We start from the raw sequence: 6,850 nt of genomic DNA, 5'->3' as shown, positions 1-6,850 counted from the left end.
AACCATACACATTTGGGTTATTGTACACGAAATGATTGCTACAATTCATTTTTGTTGATTTTAGACCCTTTGGAACTCTATGTGGGCTGTTTCAGCAACTAGACAAAAAATCCCCAAACTAGATACACGGTTAGATTCAGCATGTCAACGAATCCCAAATATCTATATTAAAGGACTTTTGTCTTTAAATTTGGACCCCTCAAAATTGAAAAAGGGACCAAAAATATAAAAAAATGCATGCATCGGATACATTTGTTATTGAAAGCATGACTGTAACAATAGGATTGATATACACAAATATCTTATTCTGGGGGTCTCATTGGGGGGGGGGGGGTTCTGATCCCGGATCCCGCTTACTGTTTTGGCAGATTCCCGTATTCCGCTTATTGTTTTGGCAGATTCCTGTGTCCCGCTAGACTTCATTTCTCGTTTTTCACGACACAATCATTTGACTTTCACCTGTCACGCTTGCAAAAAATCGACAATCCGGCGTCACGCTTATACCCAAATGCGACCCACTATTTTACTCTATTCTGAATCATATTAAGCCCATTATACATATATTAAAAAAGTAGTGTGGATTTTTTTATACCTTTTTACCCCGTCTCGTTTCGTTTTTGAGCCATATATAGATGTCGTATGTGACAATGAGACATCTCTCCATCCGAGTCACAATTTATAAAAGTAGACCATTATACGTAAACATACGGTCTTCAACATGGAGTCTTGGCTCACACCGAACAGCAAGTTATAAATGGCTCCAGTGTAAAACCTTTTAAACGGGAAAACAAAGATTCAATCTATATCAAGATGTACGTAATTAGTGGTGAAGTGTCATGGAAATGGATAAAAAAAATAAGGATAAAGATCCCTATACGCTTTATAAGAAACTAAATGGAATACATTTGAAATAAATGTTATTTCTATTGAATTTATTAGAGTGTTTTAAAACCAAACTTTCCTCCGTAAGTTAAATTTTATCAAATCTTTCTCTTACTTTATCTATCGTTTGAGCAAGTCGGCTAAATTAAGGCCTTACAGCTAATTTCATAATGCATGCAAAGCAAAACTTTGGTTGGCTTGCTTGCTTTGTTTGTTTAATTGTTTATACAAACTTTGTAAATAAGATTGACATTTTTAAACAATATGATTAGGCATATGATAGTTTAACCTGTATTTTTAATATTTGAATTAAATTGGGTGTTATCATAACGATTATCCAATAAAAAAAACAAGCAAGTCAACTAAAGTCTTGCTCTACATGCTTAAAGAAATGAGCTGTAATAGATAAAAAAATAAATAAATAATGATACAGTGAAAATGCACCGCATATACAGTACTAATGATTCGCTCCACAGTAAAAATGAAAGAATAGTATCATTATTCGACAGTAAACATGACTAGCATTACGAAATCATCATAATTAAATATGAAGAAACTGAATGACAAAACATATTCTACGTTATACAACTTTATTAATTGTATTAAAATGAATATTTTGTACTGCAACAACATCTTACCTGTTAGTTATAAAGCACCTGCACGATCTGTTCGTGAAATGTCATAAATATTCACCTATTTTGGTATATATTTCAAAGCTTGATGGCTTTAAGCGCGATAAAACCCCGCTCGCATCTCTTACTTTGTTTTATTAGTATTATGTATTTCTGAACATATACATTTTGACTAATTTTCTTCATTTTCTTCGAAAGTAAAAAAAAGTTCGTCTGTTTATTTATCATTCTACATTAGACATTTATGGCATATACAGTAAAAATGATATTTTAGGATCCGCACTTTACATACACTGGTTATTATAAAGCTTAATTACATATTTTGAATATTGTATATTCAGTTTGAATTATTACTTGCAAACCTTACTTTTATGTATAGTAATATTCACGTTATTTTCTATGAATATTCATTAGGGATTTACTTGAATCATTGTATTTGATTGGCTGTTTATATTTCGCGGTTAAGTTTAATTTCCTTTGTTTTGTACCTGTACATTTCCACGGGACGATAGCCATGACAGTCCATTGAATTTATGTCTGTTTATCTTGACCAGATAGTTTACCTGTAAACCTTATATATTTTGGACAACATTATTATAGAATACTGTAAGTTACTTCTTTATTAACATTATTTATATTTTTCACGTAAATGAGATTCTAGTAAAGTTTCTATTTTGTTTTGTAACGTTCTCCTCATATCGCATGTATGTAACACAAGTACACAAGATGTACAAGAGAGTATTTTATTACGCTATAAGTATATGATTTTATAATCTACGGTTTATTTGCCACGGTAGAATTGTATTGTTAATTTGCGTACATTACTATTTGATTATTGTCATGAATAGTCTATATTTTATAAATTGCGGCTTATTAAGTGAAAGACGGAAAAGTGTTTCCATTTATATAAAGTAATAGTTTTGTAGTAAATAGTTTTTATCAAACAAATATGAATGAGTAAAGAATATTTGTTACGTTGTATATTTTTATAATTAGAGTCCGAGTATTTATGTTCGTATTTTGGTTTCAGGACTCCATGTAATTTAATTATGTAGAACACATGATTGTGTGATGTTTATATGATGTGCCGTTAACCGTATCAGTACAACTCACTCCACAAGTGGTAAGAGTATATTTAATTATAGTTTAGCATTGTTTATATTGTATTGTAAACATGACTTACCTCCCGTTAGTTTGGAGCTTTTAACGAATCGATAATATTGACATCATAACTCTTTATGATTATTAGGGTCCCGCCAAAGGCGGTCCCCTATAGTGATCAGTCTGTCCGTCCGTCCATCCGTCCGTCCGTCCATCCGTCCGTCCGTCCGTCCGTAACACTTTGTGTCCGCTCCATATCTAGAGAACCATTATGATTTCATACTTTATACTTTACATGTTTATTAACCACCACCAGAGGGCGTGTCATGATGTATGTACAACTTCCTAGATCAAAGGTCAAGGTAAAAAAACTTTGGTTTCAGTTGACAACCCTGTGTCCTGTGGTGAAGATCGTGTCCGCTCTATATCTTGAGAACCGTTATGATTTCAAAGTTTATACTTGACATGCATATGAACCAACACCAGAGGGTGTGTCATAATTTATGAACGACTGCCTAGGGCAAAGTTCAAGGTCAAAAACTTTGGTTTCAGTTGACAACCCCATGTCCTATGGTAAAGATTGTGTCCGCTCTATATCTTGAGAACCGTTATCATTTCAAAGTTTATACTTGACATGTATATAAACCAACACCAAAGGGTGTGTCATAATTTATGTGCAACTTCCTAGGTCAAAGGTCAAGGTCAAAAACTTTGGTTTCAGTTGACAACCCCATGTCCTATGGTAAAGATCGTGTACGCTCTATATCTTGAGAACCTTTATCATTTCAAAGTTTATACTTGACATGTTTATAAACCAACACCAAAGGGTGTGTCATAATTTATTTACAACTTCATAGGTCAAAGGTCAAGGTCAAAAACTTTGATTTCAGTTGACAAACCCATGTCCTATGGTAAAGATACAATTCTTTAATGCACATTATTCACAGCGGGGCCCACAGAGATGGCTCCCATTTCAATGATATCTAGTTATATTTGCAACTTTATGATTGTTGTATGATATTATGTAGTTAATTATTATACGTATTATATATTTTAATGAAGTCATTATTAATAAATGTAGGTGTAACATTTATTATATACTGTTTGTAAGGTAAACCAGTATTAAATACAAATACACAGTTACACGAAAATACATATTACTTTCCGATTTAGTGTATAGACAAAGGTCAAGCTATCGTAAAAGTACACGTAACACCCGATGTCAATTTCATTGAATGTAAACACTGAACATTTACTACTTGCAATACATTTAACTTGCTACTTAGTTAATAACAGATAACTATACTATTTATTATAATTCTGTATTATATAACCTGTGATATTCGTAAAGTATATATATTTATGTTATATGAAATAGCTTGTTATTTATATATGTTGTATTGCTATTTCAGACTTGTTATTTATATACTGGTACAATAAAGAATCAGAACCTTAAGCTCTCGTTGGTGTTATTCGTTATCATAGAAAACCACCTACTACATCAAATTACTATATATTTGGTTGCTTAAATACGCAGTCTCTGTTACAATTTTTCTACCGTTGTCATATTTTAAATATTATACCAGCTTAGATCGGTCAGGACTGTTTATTGGGACTGTATTTCCACGCGGTTGTTAAACATGTCAACTATCACCACCTTTGGGAATTTAGAGTTGTGCCAGTTCACATCGTAAATAACTATTTTTATTTTGGCATATCTTTGTAGTCTTTGCGCCATGTTTGGAAATTTTAAAATTGTTCCAGCGTCTGCTTAAATTGTATAAATTTCAAGATTTTAATAGAGTCTTAATTTGAATTTACATCATTCATATGTCATCGTGCTGTTACCGAGGAAGGATATCTGTTATCCAAAATATCTAACATATTGTTCGTTTTATTGTGTTTTTGGTGATGTTGTACCCTTTAAGACTTGTTATATATATAAATATATATATATAGAGATAAGACCGTTGTTTTTCCCGTTTGAATAGTTTACACTAGTAATTTTGGGGCCCTTTATAGCTTGTTGTTCGATGTGAGCCAAGGCTCCGTGTTGAAGGCCGTATCTTGATCTATACATGTAATGGTTAACTTTTATAAGTTGCTATTTGGATGGAGAGTTGTCTCATTGGCACTCGTACCACATCTTCCTATATCTAATTACATGATTTATTCTGAAATTTATGTTGAATACAAAACCGCATACCGATTATCATACCTTATTTTTGTGATTTTTTTATGATAATCAATGAAAGTATCAAACCGTTTTTTTTTCTGTCGAAAAAAAAGTCTTTTGTAAATCTATATATAACTCACACCACCAAAATAGTAGGCATTGCCCAAATAATGCTATACTAGTCGTTATAGTTTAAAATTCGATACTATAGAAGTTTATTTATGAATAATTTAATTTTAGATGTAACGCGTCTTCTGATTGGCTGACGTTATTTTGTTATGAGCCCATAGACATAATTTAGTCATGTGACCGTGACGTCATCAACGTTTATTCATGGTTTTCTACGGTTTAAAATGGAATTTAGAATTAAATTATAAGAAATGACTGTAATATTTTTTCTGTCTATTCGAAATAACATAAAAAAATTGGTGCACACTGTTAAATAACCCGCTACGCGCGTTATTCGGTGTGCACCACATTTTTTCTGTTATTTCTTCATAGAAAGAAAAAATATTACAGTCATTCCTTAAAAAAAATACAAAAATAGTTACAAAAAAAAAAGATTTAAAATTAGAATTGGTTGAGATGATAACTGTAATCTTAATGAACAGGAAAGACAGAGTTTGTTTATTTATATCTCAAACACTTATTTGTTATATTTGTAAAATTTTAACATACCTTCAGATGAAACTTCAGAAAATAATAGGAGATATGACATTACTTAAAATTAAATATCACGGTATTTATCCTGGTTGTATGATGTACCATTATCATTTAAATATTAAGTACATAATTTTGATCATTAAATAAGCTACGATGAAGTATGGTAATTTGGTGTCTGGTGGAGAGTTGGCCATCATACCACATCTTCTTATTTTTTACCTATTTATCTAAATATTTTAGATAATCGAAATCATTCTTTTCTCAAGGGTAAAATTACGAGATTCTCGATTGGGTCTACCGAGTTCAGAATTACGAGGGTCTCGATTGAGTCTACCGAACACAGAATTACGAGGGTCTCAATTGGGTCTACCGACTACAGAATTACGAGGGTCTCGGTTGGGTCTACCGAACACAGAATTACGAGGGTCTCGATTGAGTCTACCGAACACAGCATTATGGGAGTAAAATATAAGGTTTAGAGAAAAATTGACAAAAAAGAATAGCAATTAATGTGGTTCGATATTTAAAAGACCAAAGAAAAAACAGCAACATTAAATAATAAGACCCGATTGGGTATCGTCATAGGAAATTATTACTGTGGATCCGTTGTTGTAAGAATACAACCAGTAACAATTTTAAGGAAAACAATTCGGTATTATTAAAAAATCTCAAACACACAGTTGTGCATCTTGCCCTTAGCAAAAGTTTGGGTTTAATAACATGAATATTGTTAATAAAGGAAATCAGGCGAAGTTTCGGGTGTATATATTTTATACTTCAAAGTCCTCTCTGATCAAATACCTGATAAACCTTCATTATTCTGTTTTCGTGTCCTTTAAGACTTAAGCTCCTCAAGTATTCATAAAATCTTGTCTTCAATTTTATGGTGTCTTGATTGATGGTCTCTGATAAAAGTATATCCAGAAAAGTGCTTCATTTATCAAGTGATATTTTCGTTTTCTTAAAACATTTTATAATCCACAATTGGTGAATATAAGAAGTGTATGCAAGAAATGACGTCATTATCAAACACTGACCACCTAGCTATCAGTGACTAGCAGTATCAAAAACAGTAAAGTAACCAAAATACTGAACTCAGAGTAAAATTAGAAAAGGAAAGTTTATAATCAAATGTCAAAATTAAAAGCTCAAACACATCAAACGAAGGGATAATAACTGTCATATCATTAATTAGGCATTTATGTAGAAAATGGTTGTTTAAACCTAGCTTGATTGCTAACTAAACGTCTCACGTGCATGACCGTCTCATTACTTTCGGAAACGAAAATAAAACTTTATAAAACTTAAAAGTAATTGAGGTTACCAACACCCTCAAGCTAAATTTAACTTATCTGGATTTGGCTTTTCTTTGTTGGTCCCTTTCGGTCATAAAACA

The 6,850-nt window shown here is 31.9% G+C and overlaps 1 long non-coding RNA gene across 1 annotated transcript; it reads left to right on the top strand.

The window, feature by feature from the left end:
• The first annotated feature begins 1,829 nt into the window (after nt 1–1,829).
• On the top strand, nt 1,830–4,104 carry LOC143043618 (uncharacterized). The gene is made up of 3 exons (XR_012968505.1): nt 1,830–2,120; nt 2,545–2,637; nt 4,028–4,104. It is a non-coding gene; the product is annotated as an uncharacterized LOC143043618 (long non-coding RNA).
• The last annotated feature ends 2,746 nt before the right edge of the window (nt 4,105–6,850 follow it).

The sequence above is a fragment of the Mytilus galloprovincialis genome, chromosome 8 (assembly GCF_965363235.1).
Source record: "Mytilus galloprovincialis chromosome 8, xbMytGall1.hap1.1, whole genome shotgun sequence".
Lineage (NCBI taxonomy): Eukaryota > Metazoa > Mollusca > Bivalvia > Mytilida > Mytilidae > Mytilus > Mytilus galloprovincialis.
Note: the sequence above shows the minus strand (reverse complement) of the source record. Positions and strands in the feature narration are given on the sequence as shown.